This window comes from Hemiscyllium ocellatum, chromosome 8, assembly GCF_020745735.1.
Source record: "Hemiscyllium ocellatum isolate sHemOce1 chromosome 8, sHemOce1.pat.X.cur, whole genome shotgun sequence".
Classification (NCBI taxonomy): Eukaryota; Metazoa; Chordata; class Chondrichthyes; order Orectolobiformes; family Hemiscylliidae; genus Hemiscyllium; species Hemiscyllium ocellatum.
The window spans coordinates 23,477,504-23,504,456 of record NC_083408.1 but is presented as its reverse complement, the minus strand read 5'-3'; the positions used below and the strand labels follow the sequence as shown (position 1 = coordinate 23,504,456).

General features: G+C 41.7%; 1 protein-coding gene across 2 annotated transcripts in view; it reads right to left on the bottom strand.

Moving 5' to 3' along the window:
• The window catches only part of LOC132818056 (tau-tubulin kinase 2-like), a 277,076-nt gene that overhangs the window by 17,438 nt on the left and 232,685 nt on the right, over window positions 1-26,953 (bottom strand). The gene's annotated exons all lie outside the window — the stretch shown is intronic.

The following is a 26,953-nucleotide window of genomic DNA, read 5'->3' as shown; positions in this document are numbered from 1 at the left end:
ATTACTTTCAGTGACACATCTAGCCTGTTTTTTGAGAAGCACCAGAGGAAAGAAAGGAACTGAAGACCAATGGAAGAAACTCCCCTTGAACAATGCGCATTTAGTAGAGTCCCAAACTCTGTGACAATGGTATTCTTGTTGATAAGACTAACATGGAGCTGTGGCAAACTATTAGAAAAGTTAGTGCAATGTTAGTCTTTATTGCAAGAGGATTTGATACAGCAGTATTGAAGTCCTGCTTCAATTATATAGGAGTTGAAAAGTATGGTGCTAGAAAAGCACAGCAGGTCAGGAGCAGGACAGTCAACATTTCAGGCATAAGTCCTGTATCAGGAACGGGAATTAAATGAAAGCCTACATAGACTGAACTCTGAAGTATCTCAAAGATGTTATCGCCATACAGGGAGTACAATGAAAGTTTACCAGATGTCTTCGCATGATGGTGACATTGTTCTATCACTGGACAAATTAGGCTTGTATTATCTATAGTTTTGAAGAATGAGAGGTGATCTCATTGAAACCTACAATATACTTAATGGAATACAAATAGTTGATGCAAGTAAGATGTTTCCTCTGTTTGGACAGTCCAGAACAGAGAACGGTCTGAGATGAAGAGAACATTCTGCACTCAAGAGCATGGTGCATCTTTGGAGTTGTCTACCTCAAAGAGCTTGGAAGCTCAGTCTTTGAGTATATTTCAAGAAGAGGTCGATATTCATTTGATTATCAATGGAGGAACAGGCTATGGGGATAGGGTAGGTAAAAGGCATTGAAATGTTTAATCAAACATGAAGGCTCGATTGGCTTAGTGGCCTACTCCTGTTCTTATGTCCTTAAGAGATTATCTGCCATTACTGCATTGTTCTGTATTGGACATCACTGTATGTTAAATGATCATTTCCTACATTACCATGACAGTTGGGAAAAATACTCCACTGGTGTGAAGCATTTTAGGATCTTGTGAAAATGAGGAAGGTACCTTTTAAATGAACAATCACTCATAAGTAAAAAAAAAATTGGAACTGTCCTGGTGAACGATCAACCTGAAAGGTTAGCTCAGTTTCTCTCACCACAAATACTACCGAACCTGCTCAATACTTCAAGGATTTTCTATATATATTTCAGGTTTACAGTATGAACAGTGCAGGATTTACCACACAATACATTTCTTTGTACAAAGACTGGAAGAACTGCGGATGCTGTAAATCAGAAACAAGAAATTGCTAGAAAAGCTCAGCAGGTCAGGTAACACCGGTGAAAAGAAATCAAAGTTAACATTTCAGGTCGGGTGACCCTTCCTCAGAACTGTTCTGTTTCACAGGAGGCTCAAAAGCACTGAAGATGTCACCTAGATAAGGGATAAAACGTCTGCAAATTAACTTCCCAGCTTGGCGAACATACCTACAACCGCAGCAACCGGCACCCGAGCTACATATCTTTATGCAAACCTTGAATTTCTGTTTTTGTTCACATTTCTTTGTACATCTACTTACCAGTGTTAACAAATGTCATAACTTAACTTACACAGCAAAATAATTCTCAAATATTTTCCCCATTTTTGATGTAAACTGTTCAAACTTTTGTTGCTGGATTATGATGTCATACCATATCTTGTGGCTGCATTACATAGGAATACGAGCAGGAGTAGACCATTCAGCCCTTCAACACTGCTCCACCATTCAAAATGTTCATGGCTGATCATCCTACTCAGTATCCTGTTCCTGCTGTCGCTGCATACTCCTTCATACCTTTGGCCCGAAGAACTGTATCTAAATTCTCCTCGAAAACATTCAATGTTTTGGCCTCAATAATTTTCTGTGGCACAAATTTATATAGGCTTGATAAGAAATTTCTCATCTCAATCCTAAATGGCCTGCCCCATATCCTTAGATTGTGACTCCTAGTTCTGGACTTCGTGGACATTGGGAACATCCGTTGGCCCAATCTAGACATGTAAAATTTTTTCTAGGTTTCTCAGCATCACCCCTCCCTCCCCAATCCCCTGCACATTATTCCAAATGCTGCCTCACTATCACGCTGTAAAACTGCAGCAAGATATTCTGCTCCAACACTCAAATCCTCTCACTCTGAAGGCCGACATACTACATGCCTTCTTCACCTTCTGCTGCACTTGCCTCCTTACTTTCAGCAACTGTGTATAAGGATACACAAATCCCACCTTTTCCAATCTATTGCCGTTCATACAATAACCTATTTTCCAAAGTTTTTGCTACCAAAGTGGATAAACTCACATCCATCCACATTATACTTCACAATCAAAATGTGAAGCTCAACATTCAAGCATTTTGCATCTAGGTATGTAGCAACAGTATTAATAATGTTCATTGTATCTCAAACCTGCAGCTTTCATCTTATTGTATTTTTGTTAATAACAATCTTGTTGATTAAAATTAGTAAATTTCTTGATTTGTTAATGAATCAATGTTCATTCAACTGAAAACCAATACCTGCAGATGCATAATTAATAACCTGGCCCACTAAATTTATAATAAACCTGCCTTCTGGCCTCTAGGCTTTAAACTAGAATTCTCCACCAAACATTTCTCCACTGGAGCTCTCTGCCCTTTAAGACATTGCTTAAAAACTTGTTGAGCAAGCAGTTGATTATCTGTCTGAATATCTCCTCATGCTTGATCATTTTTTTTTGCCAGATTAAGCTTTTGTGAAGCGCCTTGGAATGTTTCACTTCTTTAAAAGGTGTTTATTGTTGTTGTGAACAATCTGGATGTGGTTCTCCTATTAGATTGTATTTAAGAAAGCTACCGAGGCGTGTAGATGGAGCATTGTGACATTTAGAATTACAACAGTTTGATTAATTCAAACCCACATAGCTCAGCTGGCATCAAGGTTTCGCATCTGGCTCAGGGCTGGAAAGGACTGCTATTTGGTGATCCACCTCAGCCAGACGAATAAATAACTTCTACTGCCATATCTCTCATTGTATGACCACAGAGAGTAACTTTCAAGGCAGTAACATGGCAGTGACTGACTCACTGCCAGAAAAAAAAGGCAAACAAAAATTCTGCAAACAGACTTTCACAAAACAAATTCAGATACAATAGCTATTTGCAGCAAGAAAGTACAGTCAATAATGTCATTTCCAGACCTGCTTCATTTCTTGACCACAAGATGGCAATCAGTTTCTTAGTAATGCCTCAGTCTTTGGCTTAATATAAAACTCCAGACAGGCAACCATTTCTATTGCATTATTTAATTCTAAAGTAGCAAAAACATGTTTGGATTTCACTAAAGGGCTATGACCAGTAGGAATGTTTGCTTACTGACATTCTTCCAATATGGCTGAGGAGAAATTAAAACAGTGTTGAACTTTTTTTAATACAAAAACTCAAAACAACTCTGCAGTAAAGAAATAAACAAGATGGCATTTTTTAAAATTGCAAATGGTGAGAGATAGAGCCATAGAGTCAGAATCCTACTGCACAGAGACAGGCCCCTCAGCCTAAACTGGTCCATGCCAACCTGGGCTGCCTCCATCACCAAACTCTTACCACCTGCTGCCTGGAGGGAGGATGTCTTTTATTCCACCTTGTGACCCTCCAAGCACACGGGATCAATGTGAATTTCACCAGTTCCTTCATTTCCCCTCCCCCCACATTATCCTAGTCCCAAGCCTCCAACTCAGCAAGGCCTCATGATCTGTCCAACACCTTTCCCATCTAATCGCTCCACCCTCCTCTCCGATCTATCACCTTCTCCCTCACCTTCATCAACCAATTGCATTCTCAGCTACCTTCCCCCCCTCCCACTTCCCGCCCAAACCCTACTCCCCTTCCATTCATCTCTCAGCACCCCCAGCCTCATTCCTAATGAAGAGCTTATGCCCGAAACGTCGATTCTCCTGCTCCTCGAATGCTGCCTGACCTGCTACACTTTTTCAGCACCACACTCTCAACTCTGATCTCCGACATCTGCAGACCTCACTTTCTCCCTGTCATGTTCCAGCCTGACTTGTCGCTTCAACTTGCCATTTTTGATTACTGTATCCCTTTGAGCCTTGCACTTATCACCCTGCTGTTGAGGATCCCACACCCCTGCCAAAAGGGGGAAAAGTTACTTCAGAAGGAAACAATAATCTAAAAAAAATGCATTTACACAGGACCTTCCATAATTTCAGAGCGCGCCAATTTGTCTTGCAGCCAATTTGGTTCTGAAGAGTGAGCACTGTTGCAATTTAGTAGTCAATTCGCACACAGTGAGATCTCACATAGTAAGGAGATGAGGACCAGAAAATTTACTTCAAGGATGTTGGTCCCACATGACCATATTCTACAGATTAATAGATAAAGGATATTTAGCCTCAATTTACTATTTCATCTGAAAAGTTTGCATATCCAATACCCCAGCAGTCCATTGGTAGTGCAGTGAAGTGTCAAGTCCAGACCTTGTGCTCCACTCTCTGGGATGGAACCATCTAGTGGTTGAAGGAGCAGCACTCCGAAAGCTAGTGTTTTCAATTAAACCTGTTGGGACTATAACCTGGTGTTGTGTGATTTTTAACCTTGAACATGTTAGAAATATCTAAGTGGACAGGAGCCTCAGCCTTTGTAATTGTCCAACATGATTGAGTTTTTGTAGCCTTGTTTGGATTAGAGCAAGGGTTGTAGGGTAAATATGCTAACTGTTCCCAACAGCATGCTACAGGAAGACATTCAAACAGAGGTAGCAAAAAGGAGTACTGTATAGTGGTAATGGAGGCCAGTATAGCCAGGGCAATTGACACTGTTCTCTGCAACAAAGAGCAAGAGCTCATTGTCTGCTCAGTGCTAGGGTTTGGAACTTCTGCTCTTGGCTGGAGAACTTCCAGTGCAAGGAGAACATTCAGTGCTCATGGTTCACTGAGTACCAAAACCAATGAGAGAATTAGGAAAGAGGTTCTGCTGAGCATGAGAAGCTAGATGCTGAAAGATAAAGCAAAATCTTAGTTAATAACCTCACGCTTGCAAATAATACTTTGGTAGCATAATTTGAGCACTGCTGAAAGACTATATTTTGATGAGGCTTTTCATTTTGAATTCATTCGGATATTTTGCAAGAATATTCAAGTTAAGGGGAAGTGTGATATTTACACAGCGTGAGAGGGAAGTGCAGATTGTAGTAATATTAACTTATTAGTAGTGGTGTTAATTCATAAAAGCAGTGATAAACAGCTAACTTCACCTATAGCTCAAACGTTTTAAATACCTTGGCCTTCCAGGTAATCTGACATAGATTGTTAAAAATTACAACACCAGGTTATAATCAGGTTATAATCCAACAGGTTTATTTGGAAGCACAAGCTTTCGGAGCGCTGCTCCTTCATCAGGTGTTGTGGAGTATAAGATTGTAAGACACAGAATTTATAGCAAAAGTTTACAGTGTGATGTAACTGAAATTATGTATCAAAAAAGACCTGGATTGTTTATTAAGCCTTTCATCTTTTAGAACGAACATGTCGGTTTTAGTTCTTTAAATATAAGTCTCAGAACTTTTAGAAGTTACATTCTCAAGTGAACTTTAACAATTGGTGTTATGACGGCCCAGATAATGCATTGTAGGTATGAGGTGCCCTGTGTGAGACTGTCTGTGCCACAACGTTCAGACTGATTCTAAACTAAAGAACGGCTTTCCAGAATCTTGCATCAATTCAAGCAGTTTTTGGGTAAAATAAAATGTAAATTTGCAAGTACAAATTCACTCCACAAACATATATGTGTGGGTGTGGGGGGGGGGGGGGGGGGGGGGGGGAGTTTGAATGTCTGTGAGTGTGTACATGTGAATGAGTGCGAGTGTAAAGGGGGTATACACATCTGTGAGAGGGTGCATGTGTGCATGTGAGTGTGGGAGGGTATGTGTGAACGTATGAGAGAGAGTGTGTGTGTGTATGTCTGTAGGGGAAAGGGAGAGAGACAGACAGAGAGAGACAGACAGAGACAGAGAGCGTGTGTGTGTGTGTGTCTGTGTGTGTGTATATATATATGTCTCTCTCTCTCTCTGTTTGTAGGAGTGCGTGTGTGTAGGTGATGCCTCACCACCAAAATAGACCCTATGGATATTGCAGCAGACACTGGGGAATTCATTAGACAAATGAGACTCCGGGAATTCCTTCAAGATGCCAGCAGTGATTCCAATGAGCCCGCCGAGGAACCACAACAGTCATCACAGGGATCCGTAAAGGAGCAACCAAAAGAGTCAACTTAGCCACTGTCAGAATAGAACAGATTACTGCAAGGAAGTGTACTGACAATTGAACAACCAGGAACACTACAGGCAACTACCAGCCGATCCAACCAAAGATCACAGCTGTGAACTAAACTCATTGATCGTGACTTTGGATCCAGACCTTCAGAGTTCCCCACACGCCCTCATCCCGCGTACTTCTCACATAGGCGACTTCTACTGCCTTCTGAAGATACAAAGCCAACACACCAGGGCATCCCATCATATTAGGCAATGGGACCCTGTGAGAGAACCTCTCTGGCTATGTTGAAGGCATCATGAAACCAGTTGTACAGGGGACACTCAACTTCTGTCGTGAAGCTACAGATTTCTTACAGAAACTCAGCACCCATGAACCAGGAACATCCCTTGTCACAATGGACATTTCAGCACTCTACTCCAGCATCCCCTACAATGACTGCATTGCGGCAATAGCTTCAGTACTCAACACCAACAACTGCCAATCTCTGAGCACCATCCTATAACTCATCCGCTTTATCCTCGACCACAACATTTTCACCTTTGACAACCAGTTCTTCATCCAGATGGAACAGCTGTGGGGATCAAATTTGCACCCCAATATGCCAACACGTTCATGCACTGATTTAAACAAGACTTCTTCTCTATGCAGGACCCACCATCAGACTCACCAAGGACTACTCTCTAATCTGTTTCATTCTTGGACACATGCATCTCTATCAAGGATGGGCACCTCAGCATCTCATTACCGCAAACCCAGGGATAACGTCACGATGCTACACTTCTCCAGTTTCCACCCGAAACTATTAAAACAGCAATCCCCCAACGACAAGCCCTACGCATACACAGGATCTGTTCAGATGAGGAGGAATGTGACAGGCACCTGGAAGTATTCAAGGATGCCCTCACAGGGACTGGGTACGATGCGCAGCTCATCAACCGCTAGTTCTGACATGCCACAGTGAGAAACCATAATGACTTCCTCAGGAGACAGACACAAGCTGCAATCGACTTCGTTGGCCAGTACTTCCCAGGAGCTGAAAAACTATGCAACACATTATCAATGAGGATGAGCACCTTGTCAAGACCTTCCCCACGCCTCCATTTCTCGCCTTTAAACAACCACGAAACCTCAAACAGATCATTGTTTGTAGCAAACTGCCCGGCTTTCAGGACAACACCATATAGCCTTGTCACGGCAGACACTGCAAGATATGTCAAAGAGTCACCACCATTATGCATGGGGACAACTTTCACCATGTACATGGCAGGTACTTGTGTGACTCAGCCAACGTTGTCTATCTCATACACTGCAGGCAAGGATGCCCTGAGGCATTGTACATTGACGAGACCAAGCAGCGGCTATGGCAACGGATGAACGGACACCGCACAACAATCAACAGACAGGAGTGTTACCTCCCAGTCAGAGAACATTTCAGCGGTCAGGGACGTACGCTCTTGGACCTTGGGACAGGCAACAATACGAAGTGACTGAGCAGAGGCTGATAGCCAAGTTCTGTACCCATAGGGATGTCCTCAACCTGGAGACTTTGGGTTCATGTCACACTACAGGTGACCCCACTTCACTACACACATACACAGACACTCCTACAGACACTCATTCATGCAAACCATCTCTCATACGCTCACACATACACTCCCACACTCACCTTCTCACAGATGTATACCCCTTTACACTCACACACACCCATAACTCCCCTCCCACAGACACACACACACACACATACATATACATATATACATATATATATATATATATATATGGGGTGAATTTGTAGAGCCAACATGACACCAATTGTTAAAAGTTCACTTGAGAATGTAACTTTTAAAAATGTTGTAAGATTTACATATGAAAGAACTGAAACCAACGTGTTCATTCTAAAAGATGAGAGACTTAAACAATCAAGGTCTTTTTCAATATAGAATTTCAGTTACATCACACAGTAAATCTTTGTTATAAATTCTTATGATCTTATGCTCCACAAGCACCTGAAGGAGCGGCGCTCCGAAAGCTAGTGCTTCCAAATAAACCTGTTGGACTATAACCTGGTGTTGTGTGATTTTTAAACTTTGTACACCCCAGTCCAACATTGGCATCTCCAAATCATGAGGTAGATTGGGCACTTTTGGGGATCACGAATGACCACCTTAGGCCATATATGTAGACTGCACATCACAAAGACTGATGGACTGAAGGATCCAAATGTTCTAGTACATAGGTCACAAAATATTGGTTTGCAAGTACAGTAAGTATAAAGGCTAATGGGACAAGAGAAATTGAAAATAAGAGTATATTATTCTTCAGTTTTACAGGGCAGTGGTGAGACCACATCTCAAACTGTGCATACAGTTATGGTCTCCTTATTTAAGGATGTAAATATGTTGGAAGCAATTCAGCACAGGATTGCTAGATTGGAATAAGTGGGTTGTCTTACAGGACAGAAAGGACAGGTTGGGTTCATTTCCATCTGAGTTTGGAAGAGTGAAGGGTGACTTAATTTAAGTACATAAGATCCTGGATGGTCTTGATGAGGTAGATATGGAAATGACACATCCTTTTTGAAGGGAGTCCAGAACTTAAGGGCATTTAAAAATATGGAATTCTACAACACAGGTGAATAGAGATATTTCTCTCACAGAATTGTGCAACTTTGGAACTCGTGCAACTTTGGAACTCCATTACAGAAGATGGTGTAGGTGGAGTGATTGAACATTTTCAAAGTGGAGGTAGGTAGATTCTTATTCGGTAGAGGTTTCAACAGTTATCAGGGATAGATAGGAATTCAAAACAAACATATCAGCTATGATATTGTCTGATGGCTCAAACTGCCTACTGCTGCTCCTAATGCATATGTTTGTATGTCCCAGTTGAACATCTGATCTGCAAGATGCCAATTCTAATAGTCTAGCTCTGAAATGTCAACCTACAACGCTGTGCTGAAGTCCCACGAACAGGACTTAGTGCATAAAATCCTCTGATTCAAAGGCACAAATATTACCAATCGACCTATTAGTGCTGATTATTGTTGGCTTGACTTCTCAAGACTGCTTTACCTTATGTCCTCTGGTCCTGAATGTTAAAGTGAATTAGGTTATAAGTGTAAAATAGGGAAGAAGTAAAGAGCAGACTTCTCCAAGTGACCCTTGACACTCCAGAGGTTAGAGTCAGCAGGGATCCCCAACTACAGTCTGTGCTAACAAAACACTCCAGAGTCCTCGGAGTCAGAGCAATTTAGAGACAGGAAGGTGAAGGACACCGATATGGGGCAAAACGGCATCTAACTAAATGACCCTTTACTGGTTGAAGGAGACTAGGTAAAAACAATGACTGCAGATGCTGGAAACCAGAGTCTAGATTAGAGTGGTGCTGGAAAAGCACAGCAGTTCAGGCAGCATCCGAGGAGCAGTACATTAACCTATACCTAGAACAGACATCTATCTCATATGTATTTTTGAAGCAAGATTGCAAATTGTGTACAGATGCCCATGTGGCCAAGAAAATCACACATAGATACTGGATTTTCTAATGCTCTTCAGAATTAATCTAGTGGGACTGGAATAAAATCAGCCTGCACAGTTTGAATAAACAACCACAAAACCTGCACTCAGCACTCCTGTGGTCAATTATTAGATGTAATCACAGCACCAACCATCATAGTTTAACTTGATACAATGATCCAGGCTTACCATTTTTATATAATTGACCAAGTCTTTCCGAAAGTCCCTCAAGCACTTTGATTCAGAAAAAAAATGTTATTTACAAATGGTTTTTTCATCCAAGTTAACATTTGATTGAGAAATCTAAGCTTTCCTTCCCATGAAATCTTAATGACTGTTAATTCAGTTTAAAAGGTCTACAAATAGTAGGATTTAGTCAGGAAAATGAGGAATGTTAAGGTCTTGAAAGAGAATGAATTAAGAGAAGAATGCATAAAGAGTGAAGATTCAATTCATAAAAATAGCAGGAGTAGTGTAATCAAGTAGAAAAGCTAAGCAATAAGAGCAGAGTGTCCAATAGGAAAATGAAGCGGCATCAATAATATGGAGAAATAAAAATATAATAATTGAAATGAGGCAAGGTAGCTGAGATGGAACATTAACAAAAGCGAAACATTAACCACATTTTTATTTCTTTCTGATAATTTTACAATTGGGTGAAAAATGAGTTAAGAAGAACCAAAGTCATAGTCATCCATGATTCTCATCTTCTTGTAAGGATCAGCATATACTAGAAAGAAATAAGTGGCATCCCCAAAGCCTCAGGATTTCAAATTTCCAATGTTCGTAGTCTTTGTTATCTCAGAGTCCAATGTATTCATATATCCCATCATGATTTGGAGATGCCGGTGTTGGACTGGGGTGTACAAAGTTAAAAATCACACAACACCAGGTTATAGTCCAACAGGTTTAATTGGAAGCACACTAGCTTTCGGACAATCACCTGATGAAGGAGTGTCGCTCCGAAAGCTAGTGTGCTTCCAATTAAACCTGTTGGACTATAACCTGGTGTTGTGTGATTTTTAACTTTGCATATCCCATCAGCATTTCATAAAATATTAATCAAAAGCTACTGTGCTTACATCAACACTGAAATTAATGCTTCAAATCACTGCACCACATAATAGGAAAACCTATTTTCACAGATCAACAGACATCCTAACTTGGCATAGAGGCAGCATTTTGCAAAAATTGTAAGATGAATGACCAAATTCAAAAATGCACACAAATACTATGGCTATCACAGCAGGTTAGAGACTAACGATTCGGAGACAAGTAACAAACTATCTCACCTGTCCACTGTCTGTAGAGCACAAGTCAACAAAGTTCCCTTTAAGCTGCACAAGTCAAGATCCTGGAACACTCTCCTTAACTAAGGGTACGTACATCCCAAGCACTGCAGCAATTCAAGAAAATGGCTCACCGGATTCTCAATGGTAATACAGTAGGGCAATAAATACTTACCCAGCCAGCAACATCCCATGAAAGAATCAGAAACAAACAAATACGTCCCAAAGTAAACCCACATTTGACACACAGGGTTATGAGAAGGCAAGAAAACGGGCACAAGACGAACAGCTCATTTAAAAAAACAGATATATCAGATCAAATAGTCTCCTTCTGCATAATAACTGTTCTGTGACTAATCAAAAACCCTCAGTAATTTTGAAGACTAGCAGCAGCATTTGCTTTTCATCTTCACAAAGGTGTAACGTTTAACATTCTGACTGACACCCTTCCAATGTTCTAGGCAAAAGGTGAGGACTGCAGATGCTGGAAATCAGAGTCTAGATTAGAGTGGTGCTGGAAAAGCACAGCAGGTCAGGCAGCATCCGAGGAGCAGGAAAATTGATGTTTCGGGCAAAAGCCCTTCATCAGGATTGAAGGCAGGGAGCCTCCGGGGTGCCTTCATTCCTGATGATCATGATAATAAAGGGCTTTTGCCCGAAACGTCGATTTTCCTACCCTTCCAATGTTCCTCGATACTTCCCTACTGTGTTATTTCAGAAGCACTGAGTTGCAACAGAAGTGGGCGGCACGGTGGCACAGTGGTTAGCACTGCTGCCTCACAGCACCTGAGACCCGGGTTCAATTCCCGACTCAGGTGACTGACTGTGTGGAGTTTGCACGTTCTCCCCGTGTCTGCGTGGGTTTCCTCCGGGTGCTCCGGTTTCCTCCCACAGTCCAAAGATGTGCGGGTCAGGTGAATTGGCCATGCTAAATTGCCCGTAGTGTTAGGTAAGGGATAAATGTAGGGGTATGGGTGGGTTTCGCTTCGGCGGGTCGGTGTGGACTTGTTGGGCCGAAGGGCCTGTTTCCACACTGTAAGTCTAATCTAATCTAATCTAAAACGTAAGCTCCCCTTTAAAGATATTTGCCATGAAGTGCTCACACAACTGGATGGAAGATTCTGTAACAAAACTTCATCTTCCATTGCAATCCAAAGTTCCAATTGTATTTAAGTAGTACATTAAAAATGAAATGTCAAAAGCTCCTAATTTCCTTTGGACAACTTGTCAGCTTCATTTTGCCACTACTAAGGTTCCTGGTCCAATATTTAATACTGCTGTAACCAGATGAGGGGGAGCAGAGTGGCTTCCCTTTTTGTTCCTACTCGTTGTTTGACTTCTCTTTTGCAGAAAAGGCAGACACAGCAAATATTTAACTGTTTATAAAGGATGCAAACGCACAGATCTCATTTTTCTTAAAAGAGAATAGCATTTATTTCACATAACCAAGACTTTTTAAAAAATTGCACGAACTTGCACATCCACATTCATGCAGTTTACCAAGTGGGAGCATAGAGTAAGCAAGAGAATGTGAATTTTGAAGATCGGCAGTTTTGCTGTTTTTAGGCTGAGTGTAGTGATCTCCTCCTGAGTTCGGCATCAGGCAGTTTAAAACTGTAGGCAGTATATTTGCCAGTTCTTCTAAAGTTAGTAGCCACTAGATTGACTTCTTTTTCAATATCAATTCTGCATGTCGTACATGGAGATTCAATAAACAGAAGATAGCATTGAGAGAGAGCGAGACCGAGAGAGCGAGAGATCCAAGATAGGAATGTTGCTTCTGCAACATCTCAGTTACTTGTCTAGGTTGGCAGAGCAAACAATTGCTTAAACACACTTAAGGCTGGCTGGCTTGTCACACAACCATCTCTCTAACTGCCAACTATTGTGTTAGGTGGGTTTGTATGATCAGATGATACTGGGGCAAACGTCTTTCATACGCAGAGTCCCATTGTCCAAGTGACTTTGTCTAATGGTTTGATTCCACTAGTTGAGTACTCAGGATGATGGTCTGGACGCTTTGTTACTAGGGGAGGAGATGGGCCTGATTTATTATCCTCCAAAGCAATTATTCCTGGTGATGCTTTCCACACAGAAATATTGCAAATTTTTGATCACCTTTGGTTGTTATTTCAAGTCCTTGGAATGTGGTTTTATGCCTTTTTAAAAGAAAAAAAAATTACAAATAGCGGCTTCTAGCCTGCAAATTCATCAATTCATTTTTTTATTACAATCTTCCCCAACAGACCATTATTCAATGAATGTAAAATATCAGAATGAAGTAACTTGAAAGGCTTCCAAAAAGATTTACAAGGACGTTGCCAGAGCTGGAGGGTTTACATTAGATTAGATTAGATTACTTACAGTGTGGAAACAGGCCCTTCAGCCCAACAAGTCCACACCGACCCGCTGAAGCGCAACAAGAGACTGAATAGGCTGGGGCTGTTTTCCCTGAAGCATTGGAGGCTGAGGGGTGATCTTATAGAGGTTTATAAAATTATGAGGAGGCATAGATAGAATAAATAGACACCCTGGGGAAGGGGTGTCCAGAACTAGACGGCAGAGGTTTAGGGTGAGGGAAAAGGGACCTGAAGGGCTACTTTTTCACACAGAGGTTGGCACGTGTATAGAATGAACTGCCAGAGGAAGGTAGTTGAGGCTGGTACAATTACAATATTTAAAAGGCATCTGGATGGGTATATGACTACTTGCGGAACGCTTCAGGGAACACCTCTGGGACACCCGGACCAACCAACCCAACCACCCCGTGGCTCAACACTTTAACTCTCCCTCCCATTCCACCAAGGACATGCAGGTCCTTGGACTCCTCCATCGCCAGAACATAACAACACGACGGTTGAAGGAAGAGCGCCTCATCTTCCGCCTGGGAACCCTCCAACCACAAGGGATGAACTCGTATTTCTCCAGTTTCCTCATTTCCCCTCCCCCCCACCTTGTCTCAGTCGATTTCTTCGAACTCAGCACCGCCCTCCTAACCTGCAATTTTCTTCCTGACCTCTCCGCCCCCACCCCACTCCAGCCTGTCACCCTCACCTTGACCTCCTTCCACCTATCACATCTCCATCGCCCCTCCCCCAAGTTCCTCCTCCCTACCTTTTATCTTAGCCTGCTGGACATATTTTCCTCATTCCTGATGAAGGGCTTTTGCCCGAAACGTCGAATTCCCTGTTCCTTGGATGCTGCCTGACTTGCTGTGCTTTAACCAGCAACACATTTTCAGCTGGGTATATGACTAAGAAGTGTTTGGAAGTATAGGGGCCAAGTGCTGGCAAATGGGATTTGATTAGGTTATGGATATCTGGGTCAACGCAGACAAATTGGGCCGAAGGGTCTGTTTCCGTGTTGTACATCTCTATGACTCTATGTTAACATGGCCACTTCTAAACCTGCACCCATTAAGTGTGTTCATCGACATATTGTTGAAAACAAGAAAGAGTCAATACACTGGTTTACATTTGCAGAAAAGAGTATGGAGGAGCTAAGCACACTGTAAAAACAAAACCGCATGAGTCGGAAAGTTAGCTGTTTCCAGCCTACACCTGTGATTTAAGTGCATAATTCATGCTGATGATTCACTACATTACAGAATGTGCTGCACCATCATCTTTTGGACGAGACTTTAAATAGAAGTCTCTGCTTGAAGAGCAGCACGGTAATTCCTTAATATTAACCCTCAATCAGCTGCAATGAAACAGATAGCTTGCCCAGTTAGAAACAAGAGTAGGCTATTCAGACCATCAAACCTGTTCTACCACTCCGCATGCTCATGGCTGATCAAACACTTCAATTACTTTTGCACAACCCAACCCCATAACGCTGTACACTATTAGCAATCAGAAATCATTCAAACATACGCAAACACAGCTTCCAGTCCTCTGTGGCAGAGAAGTTTGGAAGTACACAATCCCGAGTAAAAGAATTTTTCTTCAACCTAGTTCTCAGTGGCATCCATTATTTTTAAATTGTGCCCTCTGGTTCTAGACTCCCTAATCAGGAGAAACATCCATCTTGTCCATCCCTTTATCTTGTAAACTTCATCATCACCTCTTGTTCTTTGAAACAATCCAACTCACTCTTCATAGGAACAACTGGGGCCCAAGTACTAATCTTTATGGTACCTCATTTGTCACAGCCTGCCAACAGAAGTCTCTGTTTTCTTCTGTTAGCCAATCATGAATCTGTTGCCCCATTTCTCATGGGCTATAATTTTTCTAACCAGCCTCCTGTGGGGGACTTTAACAAAAGCCTTCTGAAAATCAAAGCATACTATGCTCTTCAGCTGTTATCAATTTTGTTCATAAAATCTTCAAAAAAACTCCAAGTTTCATTTCTGTTCAAGCCTATTAACCTGGTCCACAGATACATCCCCTGGGGCAGACCAGATATATCCAAGCTTACTACTGTGAAGTGTTAAGGGATGACCTACAGTTGTAAAAGGTGCTTGTAAAAACTCAATTTTTAAGTACATAGTTTAGAGGCATTGTGCACAGAACAAAGCTTTGAACCTCATCAGAAACACATAATGCAAACAAATCAAAGATCCTTGCTCAGTCTGGGCAATGGCAGGAATGCAATATTGCTAAATTTGAAAAAGACAAGCTACTCAAAATAGAATTCTGAACATAGACAGCAAATAATATATATGGATTTGCGAATAGCCAATCAAATATATATTCTAACTTATTGTTCATATGCAAGCAAAGTCAAGACCCATTCATGTTGAAAAATCACAGAAGAACCCCTCAATAATTAAATCTCTGTAACACCAAATTATTGTTTATACACATTGTTAAGTTAAATGTTAGGAAAAATCACTGCCAATAAATACAAGTAATGAATAATTATTGTTCATTGTCAACAATTATGAAAATATTTTGGAAATTCAATATCTTTTAACTTAAACAAAAATGCATTTTCAATATAGTAACATGGAATATTAATTTATTAATTTTGCAGCATATTTTCATTAACTATAGTTACAGCTGAACTTATTACTTTTGAATGTATTTTGTAGCAAGCATTATGCATAAACCTGGAAGTCAGATAATTTATGTTTTCTTCAAATAGAGATAAAGCTTGCAAATGTTTCAGGAAATGTAGCATAGATTCCACCTCGTCTTCCTTGGGAAGCATCAGCCCCAGCATCACTGGAATCTATCTCAATATTCCATTCATGTTGGCCTTCTACAGGGTTCTGTATTATGACATCCTGAAGCAGCAAGGCAATGAACTGGAGGTGTAATACTTTATTATGTCCAAAGTATTCAATGTTAAATGCTCCTTATATTACACAAAGTTAAAAATCACCCAACATCAGGTTATAGCCCAACAGGTTATTTGCAAGCAGGTTATCAACCACCTAATGAAGGAGCAGCGCTCTGAAAGATAGTGCTTCCAAATAAACCTTTGGAGAGATAGTGTGAACTTGTTGGGCCAAAAGAGCCTGTTTTCACACTATAGGGATTCTATGATTCTACTAGCTGAAGCCCAGCTGGATTTCAAACAGGCACTACAACTAACTTTATCATTGGAAATAAGGCAAGTATTCTGAGTTGCAGGATATTCTGATGGAAGTGGACACCCTCGCCAGTCCGAATGAGCTTGCAGAATACCACTTTAGTAAAGACAATTGCATAGCCTTTACTACCTTTCAGGACATATCCTGAACTAAGAGGCTCTGGGTCAGTCCACAAAACCAAGGCCAAGCTTCAGCCATTGTACTTGCTGCTGGTGTGTAGACTTGAATCAGCAAAACATTCCCACCAAACCTAAAGTAAGAGTACTCATAAGTCAGTATCCATAAGAGTGCACAACCTGGAAAGTCCACCTACACCTAGTTTGGAACAGTTAAATTGCTTAGCAACATCCAAATCAGAACCAAATTAAACATGTACTGAAATGATCACTCGGTTCTCATGGCAGTCGATACTGACACGGCCATTTCAGTGAACGCAGAATCAGACTTTAACAAAATTTGCTCCAGAATTTTGCACAAGACCAGCTAGACTGAAAATCAATACCAGTGAACCTTAAAAGATTAAGGGTTCAACTAAATTTCTGGTCTTTTAGAAGCAGCAGCTGGTTTAGTTACCACTGATTGGAGCAAAATGCTCAGGCCCAAGCTTGACAGGGTGAAATCTGTTAACAAAGATTCACCGAGACTGGTTCAATCTATCAAAGAGAGGAAAAGTTGATTTGGGGTAGTCAACACGGTTTTGTGAAGGGTAGGTCGTGCCTCACAAACCTTATTGAGTTCTTTGAGAAGGTGACCAAACAGGTGGATGAGGGTAAAACAGTTGATGTGGTGTATATGGATTTCAGTAAGGTGTTTGATAAGGTTCCCCACAGTAGGCTATTGCACAAAATACGCAGGCATGGGATTGAGGGTGACTTAGTGGTTTGGATCAGAAATTGGCTAGCTGAAAGAAGACAGAGGGTGGTGGTTGATGGGAAATGTTCATCCTGGAGTTCAGTTACTAGTGGTGTACGACAAAGATCTGTTTTGGGACCCCTGCTATTTGTCATTTTTATAAATGACCTGGATGAGGGCATAGAAGGATGGGCTAGTAAATTTGCGCATGACACTAAGGTCGGTGGAGTGTGGATAGCACAGATGTTGCAGGTTACAGAGGGACTTGGATAAGCTGCAGAGCTGGGCTGAGAGGTGGCAAATGGAGTTTAATGTGGAAAAGTGTGAGGTGATTCACTTTGCAAGATGCAACAGGAATAAAGAGTACTGGGCTAATGGTGAGATTTTTGGTAGCATTGATGAACAGAGAGATGTCTGTGTCCATGTACTTAAATCCCTGAAAGTTGCCACCCAGGTTGATAGGGTTGTTAAAGGTGGCATACGGTGTATTAGCTTTTATTGGTAGAAGGATTGGGTTTCGGAGCCACGAGGTCATGCAGCAGCTGTCCAAAACTCTGGCACGGCCGCACTTGGAGTATTGCTTACAGTTCTGGTCACCCCATTATAGGAAGGATGTGGCAGCTTTCTGAAGAGTTCAGAGGAGATTTACTAGAATGTTGCCTGGTATGTAGAGAAGGTCTTATGGAGGAAAGGCTGAGGGACTTGAGGCTGTTTTTGTTCAAAAGAAGGAGATTGAGAGGTAATTGAGACACAAGGTAATCAGAGGGTTAGGTATGGTGGACAGTGAGAGTCAGTTCCCTCGGATGAGACATAGCTTTAAATTGAGAGGTGAAAGATTTAGGACAGATGTCAGAGGTAGGTTTTTTACTCAGAGAGTAGTAGGGGTGTTGAACACACTGCCTGCAACATTAGCAGATGTGCCAACCTTAACGGTATTTAAATGGATGAAAATGGAAGAGTGGAGGATAGATATGCTTCAGATAATGTTGCACCAACTTGTGGGACCTGAGGGCCAAAGGGCCTGTACTGCACCGCAATGTTCTATACTAAAAAAGCCAAGGTCAGCTTGCATGCTGGCCAAGAACAATTCCAAGATTCTGCATCTGTACTGAAAGAGGATAAGGCCATCGCTTCAGGCCCAATTCAGCGGTGGGCTCTAACACTAAGTGCTTATAATTACAAGTTGGAACACTGTCCGGGATGCATTGAGCCACTTCCCACTGGCAAATACACTACCGGTAGAAGAGTCTGTAACAGTTTTAAATTTCTGGACACACTTGCAGTTACAGCTGACAGTATCAGACCTTGGATGCACAAAAATCTGGTCCTGGCAAAACTGAAACATCGGGAGATGAGGGGGAGAGGGGGAAAGGCAAAAGGCCATCACAAGCAGAATTTAAAATCTTTTTAGACTGGCGAGACCAGATCACAGAAGACCGCATTTGATTAAGGGAAGCAAGAGTGATTTCCCAAGGAAAGATTGCTGGCAGACACTGCCTGAAGTCCACTAGGGTCATCCAGAGGTTTCCAAAATGAGAAGCTATGTCTGGTGGCTAGGATTAGAGGCAGATACAGCCGCATTGGTCAGGCAGTGCCCAGAGTGCTAATAAGGACAAAAACCTACCACTAGCAGCACCCCACATGCATGAGAATGGTAGGGTAAACACTGGACTCGGTTACACATCGAATATGCAAGCTGTTTCATAGGATCAATGTTCTTCATTGTGGAAGCCCACAAAGTGGCTGGATGAACAGAAAGTGCATTTGTCAAATACAGGGACAACAATAGAAAAACTGTGTGCACCATGGTCTCCTGGAAGTGTTGGTCACAGATGATGGGCCATTGTTTACCAGGAGGGAATTTGAGTATTTCATAAAGACAAATGGGATTCATCATATAAGGACAGCTCCCTACCATCCATCATCCAATTGTCTGAGAAAGAGCAGTCCAAGCTTTGAATACAGGCTTAAAGAGGCAGCCAACAGCCTGGTGAGATATCAAACTGTCCGAGTTCATTAATTATAGGAACATACCTCACGCAACTACAGTGATAGCTACAGCAGAGTTGCTAATGGGGAGAAGACTAAGTGAAAATTTGATCTTTCCGAACCGTGGGGAGGGCCTGGAAACCAATGCCGGGTACAATTCTCTGTTACACAACATAGACAGTTTACTTCAGGAGCCAAAAGTCTGGTGCAGGAACCACAAGAATGGCCCTGCATGGGTAAGAGACATAGTCAACACGAGGTCAAGTACAGTGACGTATAATGTTCATTTCGGTGTGATGGTCCTGTACAAACATGTGGAGCACGTGAAAGCTGCAAACTCACAAACAGTGCAGAAGCAGAGTGCCCAGATCCTCGACTGCCTTTCCAACTGTTCCAGAACCCATGGATTCTCTCTCTCCACCAGAGTCTGAGATAGACAATGCAGACATTGCCACCTGAAAAGGAGAATGAATTTCGTCCAAAATGCACCTGGTGCAACAGGCGAGCTACTATGAGTTACATGATGCCTGAATCAGGGGTAGAGTTGGAAGAACCTGATCTAAAACTCCCCAGGAGGAGCTACCAAAACAAAAAGGCCCATATCATCAGACACAAAGTAGCTGGGATGTAGTGAATGTAATGAGGTCAGCCAGGTGGACATCACAAGATGAGTTTCCTGACTGGGGCTGTTAATCTGGTCTAATCCGGGACCCCTGGCTAATAAATATAAACAGGTGTGTCAGAGCTTCTGTTCACTGAGAGCTAGCTCTGAAGAGGCTTGATTAGTGCCAAGGACTTCCCAAGTGTAAATAAAGAATGATTTGGTGATGGGATACCAGCCTCTGTGGTATTTCAATTCCTATTTACTTACTCTGCCTGCTTGAATGGCTTCCTGTGCCACTGCTTCATTGTCAGTTTATTCAATCACCTTGCAGCACCTGAAAAAAACCTAGATTCTGTTGGCCAACTGCAGTCAAGGCAATTAGATAGAACCCATAGATTTCTCCAAGTGTATTTTTTTAGACAAGTGTCAACATGACATGGAATGATAAAAGAATCCAGCCACGTTCATGCCCATCACAGCCCGGACAAGATTTTCCTATGGTGCTTTGTGTTTCAATACAAGTTACCACTGGTGTCCCATCTCTCTTTTGGATAGCATAATTAAGGTAAGGGAGAGCAGGGTCAAAGCGTAATTGGTCTATAATCAATTGAGGTTGTTACAGCTGAAGAAAGGAGCATCAAACTGGTGGTGATCACAATATTTTGCTAATTTCTGATAACCAAGGAACAAGAGCGTACATAATAATACTACATTAGCATTTTATAGGTTGGATTACTTCAAATTATGTCATCTGAATTTTACAGTGACAAAGTCATCCAAGTACCACAATTCTGTTCCACCTTTGAATAAATTGCTTTTCAAATAATAATCTGCTATTTTGTAAGAATCACTTCACTATGTAACTGAAACATCTTTGTGTATTGGAATTTTAGAGATAGACGAGGCATTCAGAAGTCATGAATTAAATCAGGAAAAAACAATTTATATGAACCATTGCATTAAACTTTAACATTATTATCTGAACCACTGGTGAGATGGCCCCCGATGACAACTGTTGGTTACATATCCAGCACAACCTATCCACGATCAAAAACAGTAAAGCTCTAACAAATAGCATTGTTTACTAACACAGAAAAGCCAGATAGGAGCAAATTATTGCAGATAGAGTTAGAGTCATAGAGATGTACAGCACGGAAACAGACCCTTTGGTCCATCCCATCCATACCGACCAGATATCCCAACCCAATCTAGTCCCACCTGCCAGCATCCGGCCCATATCCTTCCAAACCCTTCCTATTCATATACCCATCCAAATGTCTTTCAAATGTTGCAATTGTACTAGCCTCCACCACTTCCTCTGGCAGCTCATTGCATACACGTACCACCCTCTGTGTGAAAAAGTTGCCCCTTAAGTCTCTTTTATATCTTTCCCCTCTCACACGAAACCTATGCCCTCTAGTTCTGGACTCTGCCACCCCAGGGAAAAGACCTTGTCTATTTATCCTATCCATGCCCCTCATAATTTTGTAAACATCTCAAGCCTCAGCCTCCGACGCTCCAGGGAAAACAGCCCCAGCCTGTTCAGCCACTCCCTATAGCTCAAATCCTCCTACCCTGGCAACATCCTTGTAAATCTTTTCTGAATCTTTTCAAGTTTCACAACATCCTTCCGATAGGAAGGATACCAGAATTGCATGCAATATTCCAACAGTGGCCTAACCAATGTCCTACAGCTGCAACATGACCTCCCAACTCCTGTACTCAATACTCTGACCAATAAAGGGAAGCATACCAAACGCCGCCTTCACTATCCTATCTACCTGTGACTCCACTTTCAAGGAGCTATGAACCTGCACTCCAAGGTGTCTTTTTTTCAGCATCACTCCCTAAGACCTTACCATTAAGTGTATAAGTCCTGCTAAAATTTGGTTTCACAAAATGCAGCACCTCACATTTATTTGAATTAAATTCCATCTGCCATTTATCTGCCCATTGGCCCATCTGGTCAAGATCTTACACCTGAGGTAACCCTCTTCGCTGTCCACTACACCTCCAATTTTGGTGTCATCTGCAAACTTACGAACTGTACCTCTTGTGCTCACATCCAAATCATTTAAGCTAAATACAAAAAGTAGAGGACTCAGCACTGATCCTGTGGCGCTCCACTGGCCACAGGCCTCCTGTCTGAAAAACAACCCTCAACCCTCTGTCTTCTACCTTTCAGTCAGTTCTGTACCCAAATGGCTAGTTCTACCTGTATTCCATGAGATCTAACCTTGCCAACTAGTCTACCATGGGGAACCTTGTTGAACGCCTTATTGAAGTCCATATAGATCACATCTACTGACTGCTCTTCCCTCATCAATCCTCGTTCAAAAAACTCAATCAAGTTTGTGAGACATGATTTCCCACGCACAAAGCCATGTTGACTATCCCTAATCAGTCCTTGCCTTTCCAAATACATGTACAACCTGGCCCTCAGGCTTCCCTCCAATACCACCGAGGTCAGGCTCACCGGTCCATAGTTCCCTGGCTTGTCCTTACTACTCTTCTTAAACAGTGGCACCACGTCACCACCTCCAGTCTTCCAGCACCTCACCTGTGACTATCGATGACACAAATGTCTCAGCAAGAGGCCCAATAATCATTCTCTAGCTTCCCATAGAGTTCTAGCGTACACCTGATCAGGTCCTCGGGATTTATCCACCTTTATACGTTGCAAGATATCCAGCACTTCCTCCTCTGTAATTTGGACATTTTGCAAGGTGTCACCATCTATTTCCCTGCAGTCTATATCTTCTATATCCTTTTCCACAGTAAATACTGATGCAAAATACTCATTTAGTTTCTCCCCCATTTTCTGCGGCTCCAACAAAGGCTGCCTTGCTGATCTTTGAGGGGCCCTATTCTCTCCCTAGTTACCCTTTTGTCCTTAACGCATTTGTAAAAACCCTTTGGATTCTCTTTAATTCTATTTGCCAAAGCTATCTCATGTCCCCGTTTTGCCCTCCTGATTTCCCTCTCAAGTATACTCCTACTTTCTTTATACTCTTCTAAGGATTCACTCGATCTATCCCGTCTATACCCGATATATGCTTCCTTCTTTTTCTTAACCAAACCCTCAATTTCTTTAGTCATCCAGCGTTCCCTATACCTCCCAGCCTTTCCTTTCACCCTGACAGGAATATACTTTCTTTGGATGCTCATTATCTCATTTCTGAAGGCTTCCCATTTTCCAGCCGTACCTTTACCTGTGAACGTCTGCACCCAATCAGCTTTCGAAAATTCTTGCCTAATAATTTCAAACTTCAACTTTTAGATCTGGTCTATCTTTTTCCATCACTATTTTAAATCTAATAGGACTCTGGTTGCTGGCCCCAAAGTGCTCCCCCACTGACACCTCAGTCACCTGCCCTGCCTTATTTCCTAAGAGTAGGTCAGGTTTTGCACCTTCTCTAGTAGGTACATCCACATACTGAATCAGAAAATTTTCTTATACACACTTAACAAATTCCCCTCCATCTAAACCCTTAAACTATGGCAGTCCCAGTCAATGTTTGGAAAGTTAAAATCCATAACCACCCTATTATACTTACAGATAGCTGAGATCTCCTTACAAATTTGTTTCTCAATTTCCCTCTGACTATTCAGTCTATAATACAATCCCAATAAGGTGATCATCCCGTTCTTATTTCTTAGTTCCATCCAAACAAATTCCCTGGATGTATTTCAAGGAATATCGTCCCTCAGCACAGCAGTAATGCTATCTCTTATAAAAAAACTTCACTCCCCCTCCTCTCTTGCCTCCCTTTCTATCCTTCCTTGTAGCATTTGCATCCTGGAACGTTAAGTTGCCAGTCCTGCCCATCCCTGAGCCATGTTTCTGTAATTGCTATGATATCCCAGTCCCATGTTCCTAACCATACACTTAGTTCATCTGCCTTCCCTGTTAGGTCCCTTGCATTGAAATAAATGCAGTTTAATTTAGTAGTCCTACCTTGTTCTCTGCTTTGTCCCTGCCTGCCCGACTCACTTCTGTTCTCAACTGTATCAGTCTCAGACTGATCTCTTTCCTCACTATCTCTCTGGGTTCCAAGCCCGCAACCCCCCACTTACTAGTTTAAATCCTCCTGAGCAGCTCTAGCAAATTTCCCTGCCAGTGTATTAGACCCCTTCCAACTTAGGTGCAATCCGTCCTTTTACAGGTCACTTCTACCCCAAGAGAGATTTGAATTATCCAAAAATGTGAATCCTTCTCCAAAGCACCAGCTCCCCAGCCATGCATTCATCTGCTATATCCTCCTACTTCTGCCCTCACTAGCTCGTAGCACCGGCAGTAATCCAGATATTACTACCCTCTAGGATCTCCTTTTTAAATTCCTGCCTAACTCTCTCTAATCGCCCTTCAGACTCTCAACTATTACCCTTCCTATGTCGTTGGTTCCAATGTGGAAAATGACCTCTTGCTGGCCCCTCTCCACTGTGAGAACATTCTGCACCCTCTCTGAGACATCCTTGATCCTGGCACCAGGGAAGCAGCACATCTGATTTTTTGCTGCTGGCCATAGAAATGTCTGTCTATACCTCGGACTAGAGTATCCCCCAACACAATTAATCTCTTGGAACCCAATATACTCCTCGTTGCACTAGAGCCAGTCTCAAAACCAGTAACCTGGCTGTTCGTGATACGTTCCCCTGAGAATCCATCCACCCCCTCCCTCGTGCCCCCGCCCTCCCCCCACATTTTCCAAAATAGCATACTTGTTTGAAATGGGTATAGCCACAAAAGACTCCTGCACTAGGTGCCTACCGCTTAGCTTTCCTGGAGTTAACCCATCTACGTGACTGTATTGGAGACTTTCCCCCCTTCCTATAACTACCATCCATCACATGCTGGAGTTGCTGCAAATTCCTCGTTGCTTCTAACTGTCTCTCCAACCGATCCATTCGATTTGATAAGAATTGCAAACAGCAGCATTTATGGCGGATATAATCCACTGTAATCCTTAAGTTGTCTTTAAACTCCCACATTTGACAAGAAGCATATATTACTCTACTGAAGGCCATTTTTGCTTCTTTACAATCTACAGACCCAGAAATTAACATTGTCTTATTCCTCTACAAACACTGCCCCAGGTTAAATGAATAGTTATGGTTTATATTTTAAGTTTAATCAAGAGACATATCTCCAAAAACATAACAAAGAAAGAACCCACTCTACTCACTACTGCAGGCTTTCTCTAGGTCACACTTAAAACAACAATACACTTATATCTGCTTCTGTGCTGTGAACTTCACCCAACAGTTCCTCCAAGATCAGTTGTGAATTTCACTTTGTTAATTTTCCAGAAGCACTCCGATGTCCAGCGATACATGAATTCAAACAGCAAAGGTAGTTTCAGTTTCTTTCTCTCCTGTACTGACCTCACCATGTGCTTCCTTTGCCTGTTCTTCTCCCTTTTAAAACTACTGTTGTTTTGATTTTTTCCACCAAAGTTCCAAAACAAGGCAACAACATATAAAACAGCAATTGCTGCTCCTGGAATTCGAAGAAATCGCCTCCAGCACCTAAAATACCTCAAAAATGGAGCAGCTGTTTCAGCCAGAAATTTTTCTCGTCCTCCATCTTGGATTACCCAGAATCCTTTTTGCTAGAATCTGAACTGAAAACAAAAAATGCTGGAGATCACAGCAGCTCAGAGAGCATCCATGGAAAGTATGCTAATGAATAGAGTCAGATGACTCATCAGCTGGATGCTTGAGTTGCTCAGAATAGTTTTGATACACAATTGTATCAACACTGAAAATGGAAAATAGGCCATGTATCATTAACCTTGTTTGGTATTTTGGTATCAAAATGGTACAAGATGATCATAAATCATACATAAGGCAATGCATTAAAGCTGAGTTTGGGTAGATTTTTGGGTAAGGAAATCAAATAGGCAGGAAAGTGAAATCAATGCACACATTCAGTCATGTTACTGAAGACCAAAGCAAATTCAAAAGGCTGTTTGGCCTATGCCAGTCATTGTTTCTTCGGTTCTGCAGAAAGGCTGTCCAAAGAATAATCATGTTTGTTCCATTTACAGATGCTGACCAACCTGTTTCATGGTTTTAGTAGAGTTTTATGCAGTATTTAATACTAAACTTTTAAAATATATTTATTCTAAACTGCAATGCCTATTACACTGCAAGTAATTTATTCCCTATAAAGGGATTTGAGACATCTAGATCTTGTGAAAGATGCTTTTCAAATGCAGGTCATTACCTCCTCCCTCTTTTTACTCCCTCCCTTCATTGTACAGTCTTACGCTATACATCCTTCTCCAGGTGAAAGATAGAGCCGATTTCAAGAAAGCTGCCAAAATGATCCATAGCTGGGAACCATGATGTCAATTTACTGTTGAGTCTTCAAATATTCTTGCTTTGTGTGGCTCTCACTAGGATGCCTCTCATAATTCAGCTCACAGCCATTAAGTTAAAAGCTTATTTGACCTTAAATCTTCTATCAATGCTCCCATTGTTTGAGATAGTTCAATCACTGGAAAAAGTCTTTGTTTATTTAACCCATCCCACTCTTCTTTAGCTTTAAATATCTCCATCAAATCAACATCCCCATCTATATTAATATAAATACCCCTGATTTTCCAAGTTTTTTTTTCTTATTCACATCTATGAGGTCCTTGAAATCAGCAAGTGTCTTATTAATGCAAATTCTTTCTTTCTAAATCCATGGTTGGTGGACAGTCAGTATTATGTAAAAAATATCTCATCCGTTTGATCTTTTGATTGCTACTTGTCTTCACTGCCATAACCACCTTCGGTTAATTCTTACCTTAATATCTAAATCTTTGCAAGCAGCATTTATAAAACCTACAGCACTGATGCATTCCAGCTTGCAAGTATGTTTTTTGATGCATTTAATATAAACAAATCTTCTCAGAATATAGCATTCTTCAAAAGTTGATGAACAAATCAATTGAT